The sequence below is a fragment of the Saccopteryx bilineata genome, chromosome 9, assembly GCF_036850765.1.
Source record: "Saccopteryx bilineata isolate mSacBil1 chromosome 9, mSacBil1_pri_phased_curated, whole genome shotgun sequence".
NCBI classification, from domain to species: Eukaryota; Metazoa; Chordata; class Mammalia; order Chiroptera; family Emballonuridae; genus Saccopteryx; species Saccopteryx bilineata.
In genome coordinates this window covers 27,087,377-27,113,634 of record NC_089498.1, presented here as the reverse complement: position 1 = coordinate 27,113,634, position 26,258 = coordinate 27,087,377, and the positions used below count along the sequence as shown (strand labels likewise).

Genomic DNA, 26,258 nt, shown 5'->3' with positions numbered 1-26,258 from the left:
GAGCAGTCACTTTATTGTCCAGGTACTTGGAAAAGATGGTGCTTCGGAGACTCGGGGACCCAGGGTGCAGCGATGTTTCTATCAGGGATTTATCAGAAATGACAGCTCTTCCTCTGTCGCTGTGTCGACCTGTGCCGGCTTGGTAAGTACCCGCACTGGGAGTCAGCTCCTCCTTTCGCATGCGTTTTGTGGAACTTGAATGAACAGATGTCTGCGGTATTTGAGGCTCTTCCAGCCAACGTGACCCATTCAACACTGTCAGCTTTGATACTTCTAATAATTCTCAATTGAATTAATCTAATCTGCTCCCAAAAAAAGAAAATATAATAGAACTTTAATTACCATTTAGAACATTCTTTTGATGTTTAATGGTCTGGGCCTCTTCATGCTCCATGTTTTGAGACGATCCCCAAGGAAATTAATTTGATGGATGCCATTCGCATTGGAAAGTCTTGGGAGACCAGGCATTATATAAATCTAACAAACGGCATGCCTCTACATTGCTTTGAAACAGGAAAACTGTATTTCAGTGCGGAATTGCATTCAGCAGCCCTGTTAAGCCCAACCTTCACTGTAGAAGGGAGGCCTTTTGTTTTCTTTGAACTGATCGGTTCACGTTCTGCTCGGGGAAGACGTCCTTTTCGAGTGTGATGTGTTCGCGGGCTGGCAGGGTTGAGCGTGCCATCCAGGGAAGCAGAGCACTCAGAAGCATTTGGGACAAGTGCTCTTCCCCCTCCATGTGATCCTCATTTGTTGAGCTCCGGGCCAAGAATATTTGGTGTAAATGATACTTGTCTCAGAATTCAATCAAATATATGAGGCACTAAATGGCATTTGGGGTTGATTTCATTCTGTGTTGCAATTGAGAAGTGTCTTGAACTGGTGTGTGTGTGTCTGTGGAGACACATGCTGGTCATGCTCTGGATGATTAGAAGGAAAATGTGAGAAAGCCCAGTTGAGTACATGGTTAGTCATGTCCATCGTCCATCATGACACAAAGCAAGAGTGCCTTGGGTGTCGTTGAGTGAGGACTCCCGTGTTCCTGGCTAGTTGAAACTTGACTGTTGAACTCTTTCCCTCATATTGTGGCTTGAAAGTTTGCTAATATCTTTCATCACCACCAGAGTTAATGATATTCTTTGGTATAACCTTTAAAGTAATAGAGCAAAATAAAGATTTAGCAACTAAGCTTGATTCATTTGAATGATCGATATGGCTCTCTAATAACCTGTTTATCGTAGCATGGTTATACACACATACATTTGCGTGCACAAGCACAGATGTCTCTTGGCTTTTTTGTTTTGTTGTTGTAGTCTCTTGCTCTTCGGGCATCACCCCCGTATTTCCCTCTCTTCTGTCTAGTCCAGTGTCCTCATATCTTCAGAAGGAGTGTAGGTACCCCATCATAGTGGCTTAAACTTTCCCATTCCATATAACACAGTGGATAAGAGCAGTCTGTTCAGGATCATTCTCTTATACCAACACTTATTAGTAAGATCTGGGCAAGTTACTAATCTCTGTGTCTTAGCACTGAGGGATTAAGTGACTTCTTACATGGAAAGTGCTATAGCTGTTTTGAGCAGGTAGTAATTGCTTTACGTGTATTCTAGTTCCTGCAAAACTTAGTCTCCTTGTGTTGAGTTTTCCCAGGATTCCACTTTCTGTGAGTGATCGGGAATCTGATCTGTTGTCTCATGTAACTAGATGTTGAGTTATTTCTCCTAAGGAGGAGAGCTTCTTGTGAACAGAGAGAGCAAATGATCACTGAACACATAAGAATGAGGCAAGTAAATTATCATCTTTGTGACCGACGTGAAAGAGGTAATTACAATCTCATCTGCTTGTGATAAGGCTGACATAAATCAGAATCATGAAACTCAGATTCTGTGCCACTGTTCAACATAGTATTAATTAACTTTGTTTCTTTGGACCTCAGTTTCTTCTCCTGAAACATGTAAATGATTTCTAAAACCACTGCTATCTCTAAATATCTGCCTCTGATTATCCAATATGTTGGTCCAGGCAGGACCCATTTAGCATGGGATAGGGAGAAAATCAAGCTTATCACATTGCATTACTTCCCCATGACCTTATAAAACACCCAGGCTTTCTTCAACAACAAGAAAATAAAACAAGAAAGAGGACAGAGCCACAACTGAGAAGCTGAGATGCTACTCTATAACCTTGTGTTAAAATGCAGTGTATACACAGAAAAATGCAAAAATCATGGAGTATGGCTGAATGAATTTTCAAAAAGTTCACACCCTGGTAACCACCAACCAGATCGAAGATTATTATCAGTGCCCTAAAAGATCCCCATGTCCCCTTCCAGTCACTACCCACCATAGGAAACCAATATCTTCTCACATTGCTTTAATATTTTACATAAGTAGAATTATACAACATTTCTCTGTATCAAGATTTCAATGTTTCCATTTAGTTATTGGCAGACATTCAAATTGTTGCAGTTTAGGGCTGTTATGAAGAGTACTGCTGACTATTCTTCTGTATGCCTTTTGTTGAACTTATGGGCACCTTCTGTTGGAAACATACCTAAGACTGAAGTCTCTGGGTCACAGGGTATGTGTATAGTCAGCATTTGTAGATTCTGCCAAACAGCTTTTCAAAGTGGTTACACTAATTTACATTCCCATGAGCAGTGTGTGAGGAGTTCCAGTTGCTCCACATCCTTACCAACACTTGCTATTGTCTATCTTTTCCATTTTAGCCACTCTTATTGATGGATCTGAAGTGGTGATGAGTTTAGTTTGTATTGACCTGATGGTTGTTGAAGTGATCATTTCTTATGCTTTTTGGCCATTTGTATATTCTCTTTATTTATATCATACGTGGACAACAAATACTATATTTTCACCTTAAGCTGTGGTGGTTTTTCCTTTCACAGTGAATAGAAACAGGAATTCTGAGCAAAAGCACCTTTGTCAACTTAACATCGTTATGGCTTTGACTCTAACAATGCATTGATCTGTTTATGAAACTATCAAATAGCCACAGTGAGCACTGTGGGATCACGTAAGGTATCACATTGAGGGGACTCTTCATGAGGGACACTGAGAAATGGGGATGGAGGGAAATAATTATGTTAGAAGGAAGAATTTCTTCATCCTTTCTGCTACCCGAAACCCACAGACATGGCCCAGCTTCTTTGGCCAAACAAAGGGTTAATACTTTCTCTAAAGTTAATTAGCAACTACTATAATGGATTCAGAATAGTAAATGATTCAAGAGTTCAGGAGAAAGACAACATCCTTCCAATGTGTTTGTCGGAGAGACACATCAAAGTCCACATGCTAGAAGGGATGAGCAGCTCTTCTTAAGACAGAAACTGATGAGAAGAATGAGACTAGGAGATGAAGCTTCTTCCACTTGAAGTCTCTACACCAGTATTTTTCCAAGAGTGGAGCTGGGTGACTGACATCAGAACACCTGTAGGGTTAGATCAATCTCCTACTGTGCTTGCAGTGTGCAATAGGAAAGTAACAAGTCACCTTTGGATAATATAGTACCAATAGGGAAGCTAACCATTACCTTGGCTGCTAGGGAAACCCCAGGAGAGAGTGCGAATGGTCGGAAGGATTATAACAGCAAAATATAAGTTCTTATGCAAGCATACATGCATACTCCAGCTGGGGTTTCTCTGAAAGGAAATTTTTCTCAATAAGTCAGAATTAAACTCTACTCTTAAAATATTTTCTGAAAATGCATTCCTCTCAACTGACAGGTTTTACTTTATTCAGTAGTTGAGTAGGCAGTTATTGACTTGGAGTAATTCATAAAACAGGAGTTGTGACCTTCCCTGAGTGAATCCTGCTTGCCTTTATGTCTGTGGTGATTATTTTTAAGTTTCGAATGCCTTTACTTAGGAGCAAGCACTGTCCAGCTCACCACTGCCCCCTACATCTGGCTGCCTCACACTCTATGAAGGTATTTGGGTTTGCAGATTAACTTAACCTATATTACCACCTGCCATGTGTGTCCTTTCTACCATATTCTGCCTTTTCTTGACAATCACAGCGATGGGAAGGTCATTACATCCAGGAAGTCCATGCTATTGAGAGACTCATCTTGCTATTGAACTTCAGCCAACTTTCACCAATATTTATTAATTTTTTTGTGATGATAGAAAAAACCTGCATCTTTTTTTTACATACTGGGAGATCTAAAATACCTTCCCAGAAATGTTTCACCCCGTGATCCCTTTTATTAGGATAGTGATTTTCAGAGTATAATCAAATGCATTAGCATCACTTAAGGTGTTAACATTGTGAATTTCTTGCCCCACAGCAGAAAGTCAGGGAAACTGGGCCCAGGAATGTGTGTGTGTGTGTGTGTGTGTATATATATATTTTTTTAGCTTTTATTTATTTTTATTTTTTTTGTATTTTTCTGAAGCTGGAAACAGGGAGAGACAGTCAGACAGACTCCCTCATGTGCCCGACCGGGATCCACCCGGCACGCCCACCAGGGGCGATGCTCTGCCCCTCCGGGGCATCGCTCTGCCGCGACCAGAGCCACTCTAGCACCTGGGGCAGAGGCCAAGGAGCCATCTCCAGCGCCCGGGCCATCTTTTGCTCCAATGGAGCCTTGGCTGCGGGAGGGGAAGAGAGAGACAGAGAGGAAGGAGGGGGTTGGGGTGGAGAAGCAAATGGGCGCTTCTCCTATGTGCCCTGGCCGGGAATCGAACCCGGGTCCCCCGCACGCCAGGCTGACGCTCTACCGCTGAGCCAACCGGCCAGGGCCAGGAATGTATATTTTTAACTCTCCAAGTGATTTGACTGTATACTAATGGTAGAGAGCCATTGGGTTTAGACCTTGGACATTTCAGGAAAATGATTTTAATTTGATTTGTTGGTGGTTTGACAGATCTTACTTTTGAAACTTAGTGGAAGTGTATTTGGAGAGGTGACACACAGAATTATTGTTTCATTCAACAACAATAAAAACTATTGATGAGCTTCTGTTATGTCAGGCACTGTCCAGAGAACAATGGATAAAACGGGAAACAGAACAGGTGCTATACTCCAGTTCATAGGATTTCATTCTGTGGGAGAACTGAGCAGTGATTTTTAGACCTAGAAATTATTTTGTTTTGTTTTTAACCAAACTATGATTCAATAGATACTTGGAACAAAGAGTTCATAGGGTGTGGTTTTGGAAAAGGGGGCAGCATGGTCAAAGTAGTGCCCAATGCCACCTCTTGGAGCTTTAACATGAATGTACATTAGCATATTAATCATTCAGAAATGTCCTACATTAAAGATACTTGTTTGACTCTGTTTAAACCTAGAGTTGCTTTAATTGATTTGATCATGCAAACTTTTCTTCAAGGAGCATCTCTTTGCAGTCTTGTAACAAGAAAATTGTCAAAACCGTGATTCCTTAAAGAGATATTATACTATTACGTATTGATTTCTAACTTCAGGAAGAAAAGGGTTTTATGACCATGTAAGTATATAAATAGTTTCTAGGCGATCTGTTCCCACATAGTTAGGGAAATGTTTAATTTAAATGCAACTAGGCAAGTGTGTTTTCTATAATATGTTTCACACCTTTTAAACATGCCAGTGTGCATTGTGAAGCTCCAAAGGGTGGAATTTTGATACTAATTTAATCTCTCACTTTTTAAGCCATACTTCCATCAACAACTTGTCAGGGTTCTGTGGTTTACCATAAAAAAGCAATACCTAGGTCTAAGGTTATTGACACTTTATTGGTTCCCGATAAATCAAATACCCTAGATATTCCAGCTGGGCAAATGTACTCCTTAATTAAGAGACTCCACACCAAGCGCCATTCACAACATGAAGATCAAATGAAAAGACAGGTGAACTAGTAGTACCCTAACTGCATTTGCCCCCAGCTCTGTAATGCATCAGTACTTTACCTTCAGTTAATGAGCTCAGCGAGGGGCCCAGCTGGCAAGAGTGGCCGACTGCTGTGCTGCTCCTCTCGGTATCACCTGTCCAGTCTCCGTGGAGGGGGACCCAGCCTCCGCACGGCCCCAGGGGCTCAGAGTGGAGTGTGTGCGGTGATCAACACTGCCCCACGATCCCTCCGGCCTCGATTCTGATGTGCTAATTTTTTGTCACTTGGTTTTCCTTCCTTTCTCTCTTCTTTGACCCCGACAATTAAACCGTAAGTGGCATTTCTACCCCATGGCTGGCTGCCCTAATAATGTCCTTATTGTATCTTTCCTATTGGTGGCCTTTGTAGACGGTGACGGCAGGGACCCATTCTCCAGAGCCTGGTCCCTGGGAGGAACTATGGAAGCAGTTGGGTTTCAATAGGTGGTAGGGACGCTTTGATCTCCCCTTTTCAGAAGTAGTTTATGACTCAGAGGGCTCAGCCCCTGAGTTGTCGGTTGCTGGTCACTGCCTGCCTGGTAGTCTTTAGAAAGCTGATTTCCATTCATAAAAGGGCTGAAGTTAAATGACCTTAGTCCAGACAGGCAGGCTGGCTCTGAGGCTTTGTGGGGCCTTGTTAGCTAGCAGGGGTTTGCTGAATTACATAGACCCCCCTTTGGAACTTTGCAGTCACTTGAGAGGGTCACGTGAAATTAAGGATTAGACTGGGTTGTGTAAACAGGCTGATCTAAATCAAAGATATTTTCTTGGGTTATTACTCCATTCATCGAGGATAAAAAGATGTTTTTGCCTCTCTCCCATAGGCCCTCTTTTGACATGGTTTGTGAATACAATTATCTGCTCTTAGCAACATTTGTAGCAAAACTCCCCCAAGGCTGAGTTAAAGGGTGCTCACGGGGGAGGGAGAAAGACTGGTCCTTTCTCGGTGCTCTCTGCCTGTTAGCGATGGCCAATGAAGCATGAGACCCCACCCCAACCTTCTGACCTCTGCACCTCAGTTTTCTCATCTGTAAAGTGGCCATGGTAGCGCAGTCTCTTTTGCAGGATTGTGACCCTTTTTCAATGAGCACATAGCCTGGCACGCACTTGATTGTTCTTGGCTTTGGCCAAGGAGAGGGGCTGGGAAGGAAATGGCAGAAGAGGTTCCCGCCCTAGACACTCTTCCCGCGGTTGGGACAGGAAGAGAGCACTTGGGTGTTCGCCATCATCCCACTGAGAACGGTGGGGAGTTTTGCAGAGAGAGTGATCACATTTTTTTCAACTCTGAAGAAACAAAATGGGAGAAAGGTGAAGAATCAAAGAGTATCAACAAATAAAGATGTGGAGGAATGTATGTGTGCTAAAACAGTGCGGTGCATTGGCTCTGAGGGCAGCCCTGAGGTCCCAGCTCTGGCCCTGTTTAACTGCATGACCCAGGTTCAAGGATTTACCCTCTCTGGGCTTAATTTCTTCACTGCTAGGATGGGGATAATAGCAGTACCCTGCCCCCTGCAGGGTTTATGGATGCTTAGTTGAAGGTAAAACACTACTACTTGGCACCTAGTGATAATATTAACAGAGGTAATGAGAGAGTAATGGTATTATTGCAGGCTTTTTTTTTTTTTTTTAATTGAGAGGCATGGGCCTGACCTGTGGTGGCGCAGTGGATAAAGCGTCGACCTGGAAATGCTGAGGTCGCCGGTTCGAAACCCTGGGCTTGCCTGGTCAAGGCACATATGGGAGTTGATGCTTCCAGCTCCTCCCCCTTATCTCTCTCTCCTCTCTGTCTCTCTCTCTCTCCTCTCTAAAATGAATAAATAAATAAAGAATAAAAAAAATGAATAAATAAATAAAAAATAAAAAAATAAAAAAGATAAATTGAGAGGCATGGGAGGCAGGGAGGCAGAGAGACAGACTCCTTTGTGAGCCCTGACCGGGAGCTATCTGGCAAACCCCCTACAAGGTGATGCTCTGACCATCTGCTCAGCAACTGAGCTATTTTAGTGCCTGAGGGGAGGCTGTGGAGCCATCCTCAGCGCCCAGAGCCAACTTGCTCAAACCATTCGAGCCATGGCTGAGGGAGGGGGAGAGAAAGAGATAGAGAAGGGGAAGGGGTGGAGAAATAGATGTTCGCTTTTCCTGTTGTGCCCTGACTGGGAATCAAACCCAGATTTTCCATATGTGGGGCTGGTGCTCTACCACTGAGCCAACTGGCCAGGGCACAGACCTTCATCCATAAAGGAGTTTTCAAAATCGGCTCATGCCAGTCCTCCTTACCACCCACAGGGAGGGATGTTTTAGCCTAGACAATCAGAATCATTTCTATCTATGAGCACTTACTGAGAGCTATTAAAACTGGAGCCGTGGAGAGAAGCGTCAGCTGAGACCCAGACCTTGGCCTTGATAATATTTTCCTGCCAGTGGCATATGGGTATTCAAGGTCTGAAGTAGCATTTTTTTTTCTCCATCCACTTCAAAAAGAGCTGGACACTTTGGAAAAAGACCACAAAAACATCTATTTAGGCCCCATCCCTGCAAATTCAGTAGATCCTGGGTAGAGACTGGATGTCCATTTGCATAAAGGAAAGAAAAGTTTCATAAGTGATTCCCACGTTCACTGGTGACTATGAACCCGTGTCCTGAAGGTGTCTACAAAAGACCAGCAGAGCAAATGGAGGACTGTTGGAACCTCTTCTGGAAAACTGCTTTTGCTTCGTGAAATGCATCACGTTGTGTAAGTGTGGCTGTCTGTGCTCTGACTAGCGTTAGGCAGTATGTATGCTAAGGGGGCAGGCAGGGCTGGCTAGTGTATAGTCAAAATGTAGAGATTATTTATATTTATATTTTATAGGAATTTTCATTTGCAAATAGAATAGTTCCACCTACAGCTAGGTTAAGCATCAAAAAACATAATTTTTTGTTTTGGCTCTGCAGTAATCTTTCTAATTCATCCCTCCCTGTGTGAGAAGGGCTAGCTTTCAGCAAAGTTGGATCCAAGGTCCCCAGTGATGTCATCTCTGTTTTTGCCCCCCTCAGTCTCTCAGCAGCCTGCCATTGCTAGTCTTCCTCTTGCATGCAGGACCTTCTGAGATCCAGAGAGCACTCAGACCACTTCCCTGATGCTTGGTATCTCGTGAGACTTACTCAGCGATAACATCTCAGTTGTCGCCTATATCATACATGACAGCGAGGGTCTGGGTGTCTGGGCTTTATTTGCTCTCTCACCTGTCTGTAAGCTTCAGAGGGCCACACTCAAGCCATCTATGAATAAGGCTACCATTATAGTTTAATTTACGTATTGCCATGTGAATGAATGCACAGGAGGAGGTGTGGAGTGATGCACTGCCCTCTCCACAGTTATCCATCAGTTTGAGCTCTTCTGGAAACCAGAACTTATTATTTCTGTGGTGTGCACACACACATGTATTTAGCATACACATTAATTAGTTAAAGCTTCTCCTGGAGCATTTTGGGGCAGGGAGGGTGCTTCAAAATAATATGTATCTTGGAGTTCCTTTCTTATAACTACATACACATCTATCTTATTCTTTTAACTGCTGCAGTTTTAATCATTAATATGAATAATGTGTTTTTAGGGTTTTTTTACTGTTACTAAATCATGTATATATATGGATTTTCTTAGTTAACATGAAGTTCTATAGTTTATGAGGGAAGCATAGACAGAGAGAGAGAGAAAGAAAGAAGAGACCAAGAGACCTCCTTTGTGAAAAGCTGAGGTGCCGACCACATAAGGGACATTAGCTGTGGCCAGAAATTTGTTTGCTGACATTGACATTAGTCACCCAATATCACTCTTGCTATGTTGATTGTATAACGTGCAGTTACTGACAGCTCATTCATCTTTGTTTTCTTTGAGCCTAAGACTAAGTCAGTATAGTTTTGTCCCGCAGAGCATATGTGTTGGTAAAATTGTATGGTGTTCCACCATTGCCTGACCAGGCGGTGGCGCAGTGGATAGAGCATCGGACTGGGACGCAGAGGACCCAGGTTCGAGACCCCGAGCTCGCCAGCTTGAGCGTGGGCTCATCTGGTTTGAGCAAAAGCCCACTAGCTTGAACCCAAGGTCGCTGGCTCCAGCAAAGGGATACTCGGTCTGCTGAAGGCCCACGGTCAAGGCACATATGAGAAAGCAATCAATGAACAACTAAGGTGTCTCAACGCGCAATGAAAAACTAATGATTGATGCTTCTCATCTCTCGCCATTTCTGTCTGTCTGTCCCTGTCTATCTCTCTCTCTGACTCACTCTCTGTCTCTGTAAAAAAAAACAACAAAAAAACAAAACAAAAAAACAAAACAAAACAAAAAAACAACAAAACTCTTAAAAAAAAAAGCTCTTAAAAAATATTGAATGGTGTTCCACCATCAGAAATAAACAATTTAAGAAAAAAATCGTACTGAAGTCCAACTAACTATGGACAGGCCCAACGATAGCACTGCACACTAAAGCTTTCGTAACCCAAAATATGTATATTTGCCTGGGTTTCCTACATATCTCAGCCCACAAACCCAGGAGTTCCTCATCAGTTATATCCAGTTATTCCCATGAAAGCTCGTTCCCACGGTTTTTCTATCCAATTACAGGGCACAGTCCTCTCAAATACCATAATACAAGTCTGGCGAGAGCGGTCTGTCTGGACAGCATGCTCACCTCTCCTGAAGGGATGCCTTTGATGTATCTAAGGATTTCATTTTCAGCTGAATTCTTTTGATTGCTTATTCATGCTTCTGAGCTTGGGAATATTTTTGCTGCCCTTATTCCCATTTCGAGTCAAGGGGGCACGCTTTCTAATATAAATTATATAGTGCACATCACTAATTTACTGGACGTCGGCGGTGTGGGCACAAGCCCTCTTCGGGCGACGGCACTTGAAAGGGATTGAGATAAGCTAGTAAAAGAGATTATCTTTCCGATGATTGACTGGGTCTCCTCCAGCAGGCTGCTGGCTAGTGTCTGTGGGTTCGTTCCGTGGCTCTACCGTGCCTGCCTCGCCTCTCTTTCCTATCTTCCCTGCCCTTTCCAGGGGCAGAAAAAGCGTGACCCCCACATTCATGTCTCTGTGAATAAGTAACAAAACACAACTTTTTGTTCCACCTGAATTATTATTTTATTTTTTAATTTTCCTTATTTATTTTTTTTACAGAGACAGAGAGAGAGTCAGAGAGAGGGATAGACAGGGACAGACAGACAGGAATGGAGAGAGATGAGAAGCATCAATCATCAGTTTTTCGTTGCGACACCTTAGTTGTTCATTGATTGCTTTCTCATATGTGCCTTGATGGCGGGCCTTCAGCAGACCGAGTAACCCCTTGCTCAAGCCAGCGACCTTGGGTCCAAGCTGGTGAGCTTTTGCTCAAACCAGATGAGCCCACACTCAAGCTGGTGACCTCGGGGTCTCGAACCTGGGTCCTCCGCATCCCAGTCCAATGCTCTATCCACTGCACCACCGCCTGGTCAGGCTGTTCCACCTGAATTATTGAGTTTAAGTCTGTTCTGTGCAGCACAGAGGTGTGGCGGAAAGTAGCTCAATGCACACTCACTCCCTGCATTGCTGAATGTGTTTCCCGACGTCTTGGTTTTATCTCGGGCTTTTGCAGCGTCTTGCTTTCCAGTAAAATGCATTGTTGTGCATGAATTCCATTCTTTTTAATACATTCCTTTGGTGTGGAAAGTAAATCCTAATTTCTGCACAAATACGTATTTAACACTCATTTATGATTAAATAATGTCTAGATCGGTGGTTCTTAACGTACGGAATTTTTAAAAAATGCAGATGCCTGGATCCCACTGCAGAACCATGAAAGCACAACATCTGAGGGTGGGGCCTGAGCATCTGTATTCTTTAAAGGGTCCCCAGTTGGCTTGAAGGCCATCAAGGTTGAGAACTGCTGGTCTAGATAAATGTCAGGGGCTTCAGAGACGCCATTGCTGTGGAGGCAGTAGTTTCAGGAGGCAGGGTGTGAGCCTGCACGGGGTTTCGGAAGCCTGTCTCTTTCGCTTGCTAGTTATGTAATGTTGGTGAAATTATTCCTTTTGAAGGCAGTTTTATTTTGAAATAGCGTTTATACTCACAAGAAGTCGCGAAACTAATACAGAGGTTTCGCACGTACCCTTCACCCAGCTGTGGGACGTTATCAGACGATCTGAGAATCTAGTTTCTTTGTCTATAAAGTGGAGATAAAGGAAAAGCAAACTTGAAAGGGCAGCTGTGAGAATTAATGAGACGATGGTGCCACATACACATTGTGGTAGGGAGGGTTCTGAGTTGGCCCCAGGCTTCTGGGCCCCTGGTACACACACACACCCTCTCCCAAGGGTTCAATCATTCATTTAGGTCCTGCCAGGAAGAGCTTTTTTATTTTTTATTTTATTTTTTATTTTTTTATATAGATATATAGCAGAGACAGAGAGAGAGGGACAGACAGACAGGAAGGGGAGAGGTGAGAAATATCAATTCTTCGTTGCGGTTCCTTAGTTGTCCATTGATTGACTGGGGGGCTACAGCAGACCGAGTGGCCCCTGGCTTGAGCCAGTGAACCTGGGCTCAAGCTGGTGAGCCTTGCTCAAACTGGATGAGCCCGTGCTCAAGCTGGCAACCTCGGGGTCTCGAACCCGGGTCCTCCGCATCCCAGTCCAATGCTCTATCCACTTGTGCCACCACCTGGTTAGGCAGGAAGGGCTTTTACAGATAGAATCAAGGCTTCAAGTCAGCTGACCTTAAGAAAGGAAGATTTTCCAGGTAGGTTTCACCTCATCATGGAGAATCGGGAAAAGTCCAATAGGTTCATAGCTAGAGGGATTTGGCATCTGTTCCGGGGAGCTGGAGGGGAACACGTGGCAAGGCGTGCAGGTGGCCTCTAGGAGCGGAGAGTGGCCTCTAGCTGACAGCCAGCGAGGAAATGGGGCCTCAGCCCGGCCACTGGAAGGAACTGAGTTCTGCCAACAATGTGAATGAACTCCAGAGCGGATTCTTTCCCAGAGCTTCCAGAAAGGAATGCAGCCTGGCTGACACCCTGATTTTAGCCTTAGGAAACCCTGAGCAGAGAACCCAGCCGCCCTGTGCCCAGACTTCGGACCGGTGGGACTGTGCACCGATCAATGCGTGTTGTTTAGAAGCTGCTATAGAGATGCGGTCATCTGTTACCCAGCAATAAAAAAATGAATACAGAAAATTGCTACAGTGCTTACTCTGTGGTGGGTGTGAACACCTAATGAGTTTCTTCTTGGTCTGGAAGTCATGGTCATCTTAAATCATCCATTAACCACTCATGCTACCTCATGCAGCAGGTGGGACAACAGATCCACCAAGAGCAGGGGTCCTTAGATAGTCACTATTTAAAATGGCTTAGGAAAAGTGTTGTATTTAGCCCTGGGTTTCTCCACAGGGCACTACCGACTTAATGGATGGGTTCTTGTGGGGCACCGGCCAGTGCGTTGCAGGATTCTTAGCATCTCTACCCACTAGAGGCCAGTGTCAACCAAAGGTGTTTTCAGACGTGGCCGACTGTCCCCTGGGGACATAACTGTCCCTAGCTGAGAACCATAGATGGAGCACAGGCATAAACTGACCTCTTTAATAGAAGGTGTTTAGGTAAATTTATTTTTGTTCAGAGCATACTTGCTGTTTATCACAGTGTCCTTAGGAAGAATGATTTCAGGGACTTCACCTACTTTTGAGGAATTTAGCTGAGGAGGCGGAGCATGAAAGTGCCTGGGGAGGGGGCTGGACAGGGATTGGGTGGCCACAGGGAAACCAGCTGCAAATATATTCAAAATGTGGACTTGCGTTTGAATTTCACAGCAAGCTAACCCAGACTGCTGAAAATAATTGGATCTCTGAAGACACAGAGATACACAAAGTATTTGTAATAAAATTCACTCATGCATGCTTATGAGGGAGGGAGCCTAACCATGTGGATTCTATTTCTGGGTTTGTAGCTGTGTATAGATAAAATTTCAGTGTCCTGTGTGTTCTCTTGACCTGGAGGAGAGGGGCGGTGGGCAGTCCTGGGAGTGAAAGAGGGCATGGTCTCAGCATTCTGTGAATGTGTGCTCAAGCCCGAGAACCTTACAAAAGATACATTAGATTTCTTTTTCTACTGCATGTAGTTGGGGGATTTACACGTTTAGTAAATCCATAAATTCTTCACCGTACTTGAAGAGACAAGGAGCTCTGTTTTAACTGGAATGCAAGATAAGGAACCTAATTCTCTCACATGCTTAGACTCACCAGCTGACCTGATCGTTTAACCTGTCTCTGTCATCCCTTCCTCAGACAGACAGACCCAGCATCTAAGAGTAAGAAGTACACTGGTATTGATATAATTTACAACATCCTTTAAATTACTCAACCTCTATAAATATACCAGGTAATCAAAGTCAAGGTCACTTTGGGGCTTATATTTCTAGCTATCACGTCTCAACCTTTTGGCTGAGATCAAGTTGTAGTATATTTCTAGCTCTCAGCAACCAAATGCTTCACATTTCTTCATTCTTTTCACTGTATTTCTTCCTCTTTTCTAACCACCCATCCACTCAATCGCCCATTTACCCATTCTTCTAATCCAGAACATTTATTCCCAGCTTACTAGATACCTTGGTACTATGATAGGCTATGGATATTCAAAAGTGATAATACAGTTCCTAAATTCTAGGATACTCCAGTGGGAGGGTGGGGAGTAAAAATGCATAAGGACAGTGCAACACAGTTAATATTGGAGTTAAGGTATGCTTAAAGCACCGTGACAGCACAACTAAGGGAGTGATGAGACTAATTTTTCATATGATGGACAAGCAATTTGAGTGATTGGGTCAGCCTGTGAAGCTATATAGATAGATACCTGGCGATCTCACACACGCATCCATGAAAATTTCATTGCTCATAGGTCAATTCAAAATATACCCGATTCTGACCACCTCTTACCACGTCCGCTGTGACCATGGTGATCTATACCACTGCTTTCTCTCACCTTTAGTTCCTGCAACAGCCTCCTGGCTGACGATTCTTTTTCATCTCCTGTGTCCCCATAATAATCTTTTCTTCTCATAGTAAATTTCACCTCCTTCTTCTCCACCACCTAATGGTTTTTCTGTTGCCCAAAGCGTGTATCGTATATACTCAAAATTTCTTACTGTGGGTTACAAAGCCCTATGTGATCTGGCCCCTTTGGTGTAATTTCCGCTCTCTTCTTTCCTCATACATCCAGCCCAGCCCTTACGGCCTCTGCCGCCTTTAAGTGTCCCAGGTGCCTCACTCCAGTGACTTTGCACTTTGAAGGCTTTTCCCCAAAATACTCACCTAGTCCCTTCATTCACTTCCGGTGCACCTCAGTTCTCTATGCATATGTCATCACTGCAGAAAGTTCTCCCCCTGATACCTGTCAACCCCCCACCCCCTTACCCTGCTCTATTTTTCTTCATACATTTCATCACTCAAGTAACAAATAGTACCCAACTCACTTATTATCTTGTGCACACCACCGTTCCCTCTGGATTGTCTGCTCCTTGGCTGGCTAGGTCTTCGTCAATGCTGTCCCCTCAGCAGCTAGAAGAGTCCCTGGCAAACAGTAGGTATCCAGTAAACATTTGTTACATGAATGTATGTAATGAGCATCCTGGTAATTTAGAAATAGGTAGGTTATTTCTATGTTTGGAATACATCATGATTTGGATATTTCTTATGCATGCATTCATTTATTATTGAAAAAATGTGTTAATTGGGTATCTTTTTTTGTGCATATTAGATACGGAGATTCAGAGATGGTAGAGGCCATCTATAGTTTTTTTGTCTGGCTAGCTTCTGTTTCCCTAGTCTTTTGGTAAAAACATTGCAGATTTCCTTAGGGACCTCCCTTCCCTACCTCTGCATCAAGCCCTTTGGATTTAGGTGGAGGTTGCATGTTTTCCATAGTGACCAGTCCGGCCACCAGATACCCTGGAATACAGATTGGTTCAGGGATAACCATGTGACAAGATCAGAGCCAATAAAATCCAATCCTGGGATAGGAAAAATCAGGGGTAAGAAAGAGGATGGGGTGTGAGTCCGGAGTTGCTGGCACCTGCGAATAGGGTCATCCCAGTCTCCATGTTCAGCTGGGCCTGAAATTAAAGTACTTTGGGCTTTTCAATCATATGAACTATAGACACCCTTCCCCCCCCCACCCCCTTTTTAAGTTAATCTAGTTTAACTGGAGTTTCTGTCATTTTGAAATGGGAGTCCTCACAGCGAGAAGGATAAACAAGTTCTGGACACTTTCTGCAAAACGCTCATCATCTCCTAGAGGGAGCAGGTGAGAGTAAGGCAATGAGGGCACGGGGCATGGAGTGGGCAGCAGGTAAATGCAATGGCAGTTTGCCTGGACACGTTGTGAATCAGCATTGATTGGGTGCAGTGCCCCGTTGCACAGCCTCCCTGCAGCTAGCATCTCAATATTTGTTCCTGCCCGGGCATCTTGGATGCATTATATGTCTTGTTGATTCACTACTCTGTCTGTCAATTGTCTTGTTATTACACACCTCACTATGGACTGCAGATGGCTCTGAAGCAGCAAATACAAGTGAGCCCTGTCAGTGTGCAGTTGGAGGGAGAGGGAGACACCACAGTTGGCTTAGAGGATGACTTCACACACTGTAACCACTTTTAATTGACTTCTTTGATTTGTCTGGACGATGACATGTGGGGCAATGTTGTAAACCAAAAATGCTTATGGATTGATTACATTGCTCAACATTCATATGCAGTTCATTTTGCATCTTTGAAGATGTTTATTTTAGTGAATCTAATTTTAGTGTGCAATGGAGTTTTATTTTTAAATAATGACAACAGAAATGGTCCTCCCCCTTCATGAAATCCTCTTTTTCCTTTTTATGATGCATGGAATTCCATCTCTTGTTCTCTTGGGCAGAGTGCTGTCTGATAGAATATAATTCAGGCTAGCATACGTAATTTAAAATTTCCTAGTAGTCATTTAAAAAAGAAAGTAAAGCCTGACCAGGCGGTGGTACAGTGGATAGAGCATCGGACTGGGATGCTGAGGATCCAGGTTCGAGACCCTGAGGTCACCAGCTTGAGCGCCAGCTCATCTGGTTTGAACAAAAGCTTACCAGCTTGGACCCAAGGTTGCTGGCTCCAGCAAGGGGTTACTCGGTCTGCTGAAGGCCTGCGGTCAAGGCACACATGAGAAAGCTATCAATGAACAAGTAAGGTGTTGCAACGCACAATGAAAAACTAATGATTGATGCTTCTCATCTCTCCGTTCCTGTCTGTCTGTCCCTGTCTATCCCTCTTTCTGACTCTCTCTCTCTGTCTCTGTAAAAAAAAAAAAAAAAAAAATTAAAAAATAAATAAATAAATAAAGTAAAAAGGCAGGTGAAAGTCATGCTGGTATTACAAAATTATGCATGGATTTTCAACTGAACACTGGGTCGGCACCCCTTACCACCCACATTGTCAAGAGTCAGCTGTGTATTTTATTGAATCCACTATATCGACAATATTTCAAAATACAATCCATACAAAAATTATTAATGAGATACTTTTATCTCACGTAATCCAGTGTGGAGTTTACAATTACTGCAGTTTCAGCTCAGACTAGCCACATTTTGGGTGCCCACGGGTAGCTGCTGGCTTGGACAAGGCCAGTCTGGTCGTCTTATCCTGACTTCCCTGACCTGGGCAGCGAAAACAAACAGGCAGAACAGAGTCCCTCTTTATTGACTAGTTTACAAATAGGGCTTGTCTTCCAAACAGGATTTCCACAGCATCTTCGCTGTTCTTGTGACTCCTCTCTGCTGTGGACAGTTTGATGTTTTTGTTTGGATGCCTCACATTTATCCAGTTACACAGAACATGGTGCAGGTCTGATAGTGAAACTCAAAAGTAAAATGAGAAGGCCATATTGAATATTTGAAAATAAATGAAGGCGATTATGTCTTGAAAATTTCAGAATTTACACATCGATTTTCTTTCTTTTTTTTTTTTTTTCTTCTTTTTTTTTTTGCAAGTGAGAGGAGGGGAGATAGAGAGACAGACTTCTGCATGCACCCTGACCAGGATCCACCTGGCGACCCCTATCTGGGGTCATGCTTGCAACTGAGCTATTTTTAGCACCTGAGGTGGAGGCTCCACAGAGCCATTCTAAGCGCCAGGGGCCAGTGCCCTTGAACCAATTGAGCTATGTCTATGGAAGGGGAAGAGAGAGAGAGAGAGGGAGAGGAGGGGAAGAGACAAGTGGTTGTTTCTCCTGTGTGCCATGACTGGGAATCGAACCTGAGACATCCATACACCAGGCTGACATTCTATCACTGAGCCAACTAGCCAGGGCCGGATTTTCTTCTAATTATGTTTAATCAGATTCTGCTAGTTTGACTTTTGCTTTCTAAAAAACAAACAAACAAAGAAAAATCAAACTTTGTTAATTCTCATCTTTCTGGGTTTTTTTTTTTCATAATAAGTTTCTTAGTGTACTAATTAACAGATTGAAACAGCGAAGCAAAGTATAGTTTATAAATACTTATGGTCAGGACAGTAAAAGCTAAAGTCACACTATTATAAAATTCTCTAATAAGGAGGGTATTCAGTGGCAAAAATATTCTAAATCTGTGAACATTCACAAATGTATTCTATTTGCTATCTGATTTAGGATTACATTAACTGTATCAGAATATTTAGTTAACTCACTGTCTTTCTGCTCCAGTGGCTGTCTGAGCCAATTTTCCTGGCTGGTGGCAATGTCGACCAAGGCTGGTGGGAGAAGTTAGCCCATGGAGGAGTTTCCCCACATCTGCCCTGCAGTGCTGCATGCCCCGGCTGGGCGGGTAGAGCTGCCTGGCTTTGATTCTAATGTTAGAATCCTGTGTCGAGTCTGGCTTTTTTAGGCCAGGAAAGAAGAGGGGTTCCTTAGAAAGATCTAAAGTGAGGAGCAGGTGGCTGTTATTCTACAGAAGGGAAGGAGACATTCTCAGTCCCCAGAAATGGTGGTGGCTGCTTTTCAGGTGCCACCCCCTTTCTCTTCCTAGACCTGGTGGCAGACTTGGCTGTATTAGGGTTCTCCAGAGAGACAGACCAGTGCCTGTGTATTACCTATTATATTGATATGTAATTAGTATCTAATGCATGATTAATATACATAATATAGGATAACATTACTTATACAGATAAATCATTATAAGGAATTGACACATGCATTAATTTTGCAGTTAGCGAATCGGACACTCGGGAGGTCCCATGCTGGGAAGACCAGGCAGAGTCTGAAGGCAGCAGATGACCAAGGTTCTAGCTCAAAGACTGACAGAGGGTGCAAATTCAACCTTACTCAGCCTTTTCATTCTAGTCAGGCCTTCAGCAGCTGGGTGAGGCCTACCCCCACGGGGGAGGGCAGCCTGCCTTACTCAGTCCACTGGCTCAGATGTTCATTTCATGCCGAAACACTGTCGCAGACACACCCAGAATCATGTGTAATCAGCTATCTGGGCATCCCCATGGTTGATTTAATAAAATAACCATTGCAGGGTGTTTTCACTCTCCTTTGGTAAAGTTGATTTTGTGTCTTTTCTTCTCGTCACATACTCTGGTTGTGCTTTTGTTGTTAGTAACGTGACTGTTTCAGTAATGTCTGTCCCTCGAGCTAGAGGGCAAGTGTCGTGAGGGCCCGAGTGCTGCCTTTACTTGTTTTTTCTTATTGTAGCTCAAGGATCTGTCCCAGCGCCCGACAACTTGTTTGCTCACTTTCTTCAAATATATCTATTCAGGTATATGTTTTCAGATATAAATATATACAAATATGTGATTCTATATTAATTACAAATTAATGTGATCAAGTAATATTGTAAATATTAAGCATATGTCCAAATGAATATACTCGATTATCAAATATGCATGGAGTGCCACCCAGGAAGTGTCCAGGAAGCAGTCTGGCGCTGCGGCCCGGAGGAGGGACATTAGCATCAGACTGACTCCAGTGTGAGTGACAGCTGTGCTGCTTGGGAGCTGAGCCGCCCTGAGCGGCCTGAGCTCGTATGTGCGCCTGTGCGTCTTACTTCCCTCATCAGTAACACCTGGATAAGATTACCTGTCTCTTTTGGTCGCGGCAGTCTTACACTCTTCATGCAGAACATACCACCATGCCTTGGAGAGAGCAAGCCTCTATGTCTTAATCATCTAACATGTAATTTCCCCAGGCCTTCTATCTGCCAGGATGTGTTCTAAAGGAGAGCCAGCAGTGGATAAAGAGGAAAAGTCCCTGATCTCAGGCAGAGAGGAGAACAGACAACAAACAAACAAATGAATACAGAGACTGTCAGAAGGTCACAGTGCTATTCAGTGGGGGGGGGGGGGGGAGGGAGGAAAGGCTGGCGGGTAGAAGGCTGGGGAGGGAGTGCTGGCTCTTGCATTTTCGGTGGTAGAAAGGTCTCCCTGATGAACAGACACCTGAGCAGAGACCCAAGGACATAAAGGAGCCAGTCCTGTGGCCCCGCTGGGGAAGAGCAGCCCCAGGAGAGGCAGCAGGTGTGAGCGCCCGGGGTGGGAGGTGTATTCCAGGATCCTCAAGCGCACACAGTGAGCACCTGCCGCTGCCCCCTCCCTCCAGCTCATCACCCCAGAATGGTAGGCTGTGGATATTTGTGCTCCATTGGCACTTTGTAGAGAAATAGGGGTTTCAGTTGTAGTAAGTGAGCCAGTGTGAAATGATGGCAGTTTCTTCCAAAAGTGCTGAGTAAACAGGGAGAAACTGAAAGGCCAGAATATTATATTATATTGTTGGCCACATTCTGAGGTCTGAGGTTGAAAAGGAAGGTGTGGAAAGATTGCGCTGAACACATTCTGTTGCCGTGTGGGGTAGAAGGAAGGTGTTCTCAGCTACTGGCGCTCAGTCCTGGGTCTGGGTCTAGCTCACTGCTAATGTTATTAATCTTCCTGCTTGCTCATGCTCAGTGTTAGGGTTCCATTTCCCAACAGAGGTTAAAGGAAGGGGGAAAGGTCACCGGATACCTGCAGATGGTCTGGGGGCCAAGAGACTTGGTTCTAGCCCCGAGGCCCTTGCTAGCTAATCATTTCCCTAGTCTGGGCCTCACCTCATCTGAAGCTGAGTGGATGCGGCTAGAGAAGCGTTTATCTCACTGCCATCTGCAGTCTCCCTGTGCGTGCATTGCAGGAGTGCTCGCTCCACGGTCAGGCTCCTAGTCTCCGTCTCTGGGATTGAGACCTTTGGAATCTGCACTTCCAATCATTCTCATGCTCAGCAAAGTTTGAGAATTGGTGAAATAAAAAAGATAGTCCACCTCACACCTTTGAAAAACAGAAAATCTGGGGTTTTTTTTAAGAGAGATTTCTTCCTCGGCATTTGAGTTGCAGCCAATGAATGAGTGGGTCATGGATCAATTCAGTCAGTTATGATGACCATCGGTAAGAAGGTAGCATTAAATTCTCTGGACGAGACGGTGCCGGATTATTATCTAAGGAGAGCGTTTAATAAAATTTTTCAGTGTGGGCATGTAAACGTGTGTTTCCTGAGCCATGTTATAGAATGTGTGGAGGTATACTGATTTTTTTTTAGACATGGATTTTAGCCTAAACCGTTTAATAAAGGACCCTATGATAGAGCCTCCATATTTAACGGCTGTGTGCTGTGGTTTGTGTAATCGTCCCTCAAGAAAGTGGTATTATGTGGGCCACTTGGATACAACCCAGACAAACACTGAGGGGTGAACTGGGTAACATTAACAGGGACTCCGGAGTCTTTGAACAAATGTCTTCTTTAGCACTGATAGGTCTTAAAGACCACGTACATCTCTATACATCTGTACCATTTTTTTCCCCCCTTTTAACCCAAAAGCACAAGAAAAGGTTCCATTAAGGATCTGAACAGAAAAGGAGCGTTTTCCCTCCCGTGTTAGCAAATGCTTGCCTTTGATAGCCCAGCTTTTAGCTGAGCTCAGAGTCAAGACAGGGCTTGTTTGATGAAGCAGACCTGTCAGAGTGCTTCACCGTAAATGCCATAAACCTGTTGATTTAAGGGCTGCGGTGTATACTGTAGGTCACCCAGCCCCAAACAGAGCACATGGTTTTTGATCTGAGGATTCAGTGCTCCATTGTAAATCTGTCAGCCCTGGCTGTTGAGTCAGCTACTGAGAGCAGTGTGTCTGTGATACTATTTATCCTGTCACATCAGCTTAGGCGAACAGGTTTTTTGTTACTCTCCCCTGTGAAAGGCTACTTCTGACTCTAATGCAGTTTCTTATCTCTGGACAGGGCTTCAGGCAATGTCGCTGTAGTCTCGTTTTTTTTTTTTTTTTTTGACGGAAAGGTGGCCAGTTGACAAGGTGCTTCTGAAATCCTGCATACCGCTTCTGCCCTTTTTAAAGAATGTTTCCATTTCTGCTCTAAACAGTTCATCGAAATAGCATAAATATAAAAAGATGCCCTTGTAAGGGGTATAAAAAGCTCAATTAATTTTTTACAAAGTGGCCACACTCCTTCACTGCCCCCTTGATCGGCATATAAAATGTCACCAGCCCCTCAAAAGCTGTTCTCTGCCTGTGGTCAGTCCCTATGCTGCCTCCTCTCAAACAGAACCATTACAATGACTCTGTCACTGATAGATGTGCCTATGTGTGTTCTTTTTTATTTAAACTTCTTGGGTTTCTTTTTAATGTTTCCGGCAGAGTTGGCTTGAAGTCATTTTTAGTTTTGGAAAACTCTTGGCCATTGTATTTCCAGATGTTTTGTCTGCTTTTTGTTGGTTCATCTCTTCTTTTTTTCTCTTTTTTTCTTTTTCTTTTTATTTTTCTTTTTTTTTTTTTTACAGAGTGTCATAGACAGGGACAGACAGACAGGAATGGAGAGATGAGAAGCATCAATCATCAGTTTTTCGTTGTGACACCTTCATTGTTCATTGATTGCTTTCTCATATGTGCCTTGACTGCGGGCCTTCAGAAGACCGAATGATCCCTTGCTCGAGCCAGCAACCTTGGGTCCATGCTGGGGAGCTTTGCTCAATCCAGATGAGCGCTCGCTCAAGCTGGCAACCTTGGGGTCTCAAACCTGGGTCCTCTGCATCCCAGTTCGACCCTCTATCCACTACGCCACCTGGTCAGGCTCATCTCCTCTTCTGACACTCCGCACAGGTATCACACACAAATTTTCTTTTTTTATTGTTTTTGTTTTTGTATTTTTCCGAAGCTGGAAATGGGGAGGCAGTCAGACAGACTCCCGCATGCGCCCGACCGGGATCCACCCGGCATGCCCACCAGGGTGCGATGCTCTGCCGCAATCAGAGCCATTCTAGCGCCTGAGGCAGAGGCCACGGAGCCATCCTCAGTGCCCAGGCAAACCCTGCTCCAATGGAGCCCTGGCTGCGGGAGGGGAAGAGAGAGACAGAGTGGAAGGAGAGGGGGAGGGGTGGAGAAGCAGATGGGCACTTCTCCTGTGTGCCCTGGCTGGGAATCAAACCCGGGACTCCTGCACGCCAGGCCAACACTCTACCACTGAGCCAACTGGCCAGGGCACACACAAATTTTCAAATTGCCGATAGCGTGTGTATTGTACATTTTCTACTGACCTGTTTTCCAAAACATCAGTCCTCCCTTCAACGGAATCTGAATGTTTTTGAAATCATCTGAGTTCTTCATTTCAACTGTTATAGCTTCCATTCTAAAATGGGACTTTCAAAAGAAGTTTTGCTTTTCTAGTGAAATTCTTCTCACCTGCTAGTTGTCTTCCTGAGCGTGCTACCCGCAGTTACTTGAAGTGGCTAGTAGCATCAGTATTAGCTTCACCTGAGGACCTCTTTCTAGTTCACTGGGGTTCACTCCCTCTTTGGTCCTGTTTATTTTATGCCTTGTGATTTTAATTACATGGTGAACTTTATGTATGAAAAATTAGAGATTCCAGATGAGCCTTTAGCTGCTGAGGCATATAGGGAAGGGTACCAGGTATATCACTCTGATCCAATCTGCTCCTTTGAGGATGAGCTTCAGTTTCTGTAGTGTGGTCTTATGTTTCCCCTTATACCTAAGCTACACTCCTTCAGGCGGTCTCAACTGAAGACTGGAGGCATTGACCAGTTATCTTTCTTGGTGGTTACTGAACTCTATTTTCTTCTTACCTCTCTATGAAGTTATCAGTACCTTGGGTTGGCCCCCTCAAACTCTGGGTTTGTCACTTTCTGCTCAGCGTCTAAGAATCAGCACCCTTTATCAAGTAGAAAATTCCTCAAAGAGAGAAGCATTCTGGACCATTGGGTTCATTCTTTGTGCTTCTCTTCTCTGTAGGATGTGGGCCCCTCACGGCGTGGATATTTTGGTAGCCTGAAGCTCAAGTTTCTATCTTCCTAGTCTCTTGAGTGGGCAGAAAATTATGCTTAGGTTTCTGTCTCTTTGCAATGGCTTCAAATCAGTTTGTTTGGATTCCTCATTGAAAGCCTTAAGGGGGTGATACAGCTGAAAGCTCAGCTCACCTAATTGCCTTTCCCTTCCCTCTGCAGTCTTGACCCTTAGGGTCTGAGATGTCTTGATAGTTATTTAATATCTTCAAAAAGATGTGTTTTGCAGGTTGAAAATCTTTTTTTTTTTTTTTTTTGTATTTTTCTGAAGCTGGAAACGGGGAGAGACAGTCAGACAGACTCCCGCATGCGCCCAACCGGGATCCACCCGGCACGCCCACCAGGGGCGAAGCTCTGCCCCTCCGGGGCGTTGCTCTGCCGCGACCAGAGCCACTCTAGCACCTGGGGCAGAGGCCAAGGAGCCATCCCCAGCGCCCGGGCCATCTTTGCTCCAATGAAGCCTTGGCTGCGGGAGGGGAAGAGAGAGACAGAGAGGAAGGAGGGGGGGGGGGGTGGAGAAGCAAATGGGCGCTTCTCCTATGTGCCCTGGCTGGGAATCGAACCCGGGTCCCCCGCACAACAGGCCGACGCTCTACTGCTGAGCCAACCGGCCAGGGCCTGCAGGTTGAAAATCTTATCTAGTTATTATGAAGGATGGTCTGCTATTATAAGACAATCTCATTTTATGTCTGTATTGTTTTACTATTGAGTTATTAAGGACATTTTAGAAACAAAAGGAAAGGAAAGTTTGAGAATGGTGGGAACAGCCACCATAAACTTTCATCACACACCTGCTTTATGCTTGGCACTGTGAGGAACTGAGAGACCAGCCACCCAGGTATTGACAAAGAGGCGGCGTCAGTTTGCAGTGTGAGGTCACTTTATTTTTTATGAAGAGTTTTACTTAAGAAGGTGCTGGATACTTTATTCCCCATCAGAATTCCTTTTACATATAGTAAGTTTAAAAAATGTCTTTCTAAGTCCAGGGCCTCATATAGTTTGAGCACTATACTGTACTTTTCTTTCAATTGATAATAACAGTGTTCTCTTATTTTTTAAAATGTGTTCTGAGTGCTTTACTCTGTTATTCGGCTGTGTCTTTATGATCACATTATTGAGGATCATTGTTATTACAATTTTGCGGAAGAAGAGACTTGAGTATTAGAGAGCTGTTATGGGCCTGAATGAATCAGACATTACAAGATGTTCTCCCCAGTAGGTTAGAGAGGTACTCAAGACATTGAAAAGAATTCCACTGTTTCCGTTTGATTTTTATTCAGGATTGAAAATTGGGGATGCGCCTGACCAGGTGGTGGCACAGTGGATAGGACATCAGACTGGGACTTGGAGGACCCAGGTTCAAAACCCTGAGGTCACCGGCTTAAGCGAGGGCTCATCTGGTTTGACCAAGGTCGCTGGCTTGAGCAAGGGGTCACTTGGTCTGCTCTAGCCCCCCAGTCAAGGCACATATGAGAAAGCAATCACTGAACAACTAAAGTGCCTCAATGAAGAATTAATGCTTCTTATCTCTCTCCCTTCCTGTCTGTCTCTCTCTCTCTGTCTCTGTCACACACACACACACACACACACACACACACAATTTGGGATGCCTGTGCCCAAGAGCTGCTCGTCTATACTCAAATTTGGATTCTCTGAGCTGTCAGCACCCCACTGAGGCACCCAGGTTCTCTCTTCCTGTGTCGGTGCAGGGGTGGCCAAATGCTGCTTCGAGACAAAGTCTTAAACTGAGTCTCTCCTTTGCACTCCCCACATCTGGATATCACTGTCACTTTTAAAGTCAGAGCCGATCTGTCTGCCCAAAACTACTTGGAATTTTTTTCCTTACCAGTGGCTAAGGTGATGAACAGCAGTGCTGAAAACATTTTTCTGGAGGCTCTGGCCTTGTTCTTAGGGTTTTATTCAAACATCGTTTTCACAAAAGAAATCTCTGGTGCACCCACACTGAGTTAAGGAGTCACGCTTTGTGCTCTGAGGGCTACCTCTGTCATCATGCTGCATTGCAGTGACCCATTTACGTGGCCATCATCCCCACC

At 44.3% G+C, this 26,258-nt stretch overlaps 1 protein-coding gene and 1 non-coding gene across 2 annotated transcripts in view; one reads left to right on the top strand and one right to left on the bottom strand.

Annotated features, from left to right (window-relative positions):
• The first annotated feature begins 2 nt into the window (after positions 1 to 2).
• The window catches only part of ADAMTS18 (ADAM metallopeptidase with thrombospondin type 1 motif 18), a 156,372-nt gene continuing 130,116 nt past the window's right edge, over positions 3 to 26,258 (top strand). Inside the window, exon 1 of the mRNA XM_066242865.1 lies at positions 3 to 142. The gene's annotated coding sequence lies outside the window, so the exon portion shown is untranslated. The remainder of the gene's footprint in view (positions 143 to 26,258) is intronic.
• Positions 24,747 to 24,822, bottom strand: TRNAN-GUU (transfer RNA asparagine (anticodon GUU)). The gene has a single exon. It is a non-coding gene; the product is annotated as a tRNA-Asn (tRNA).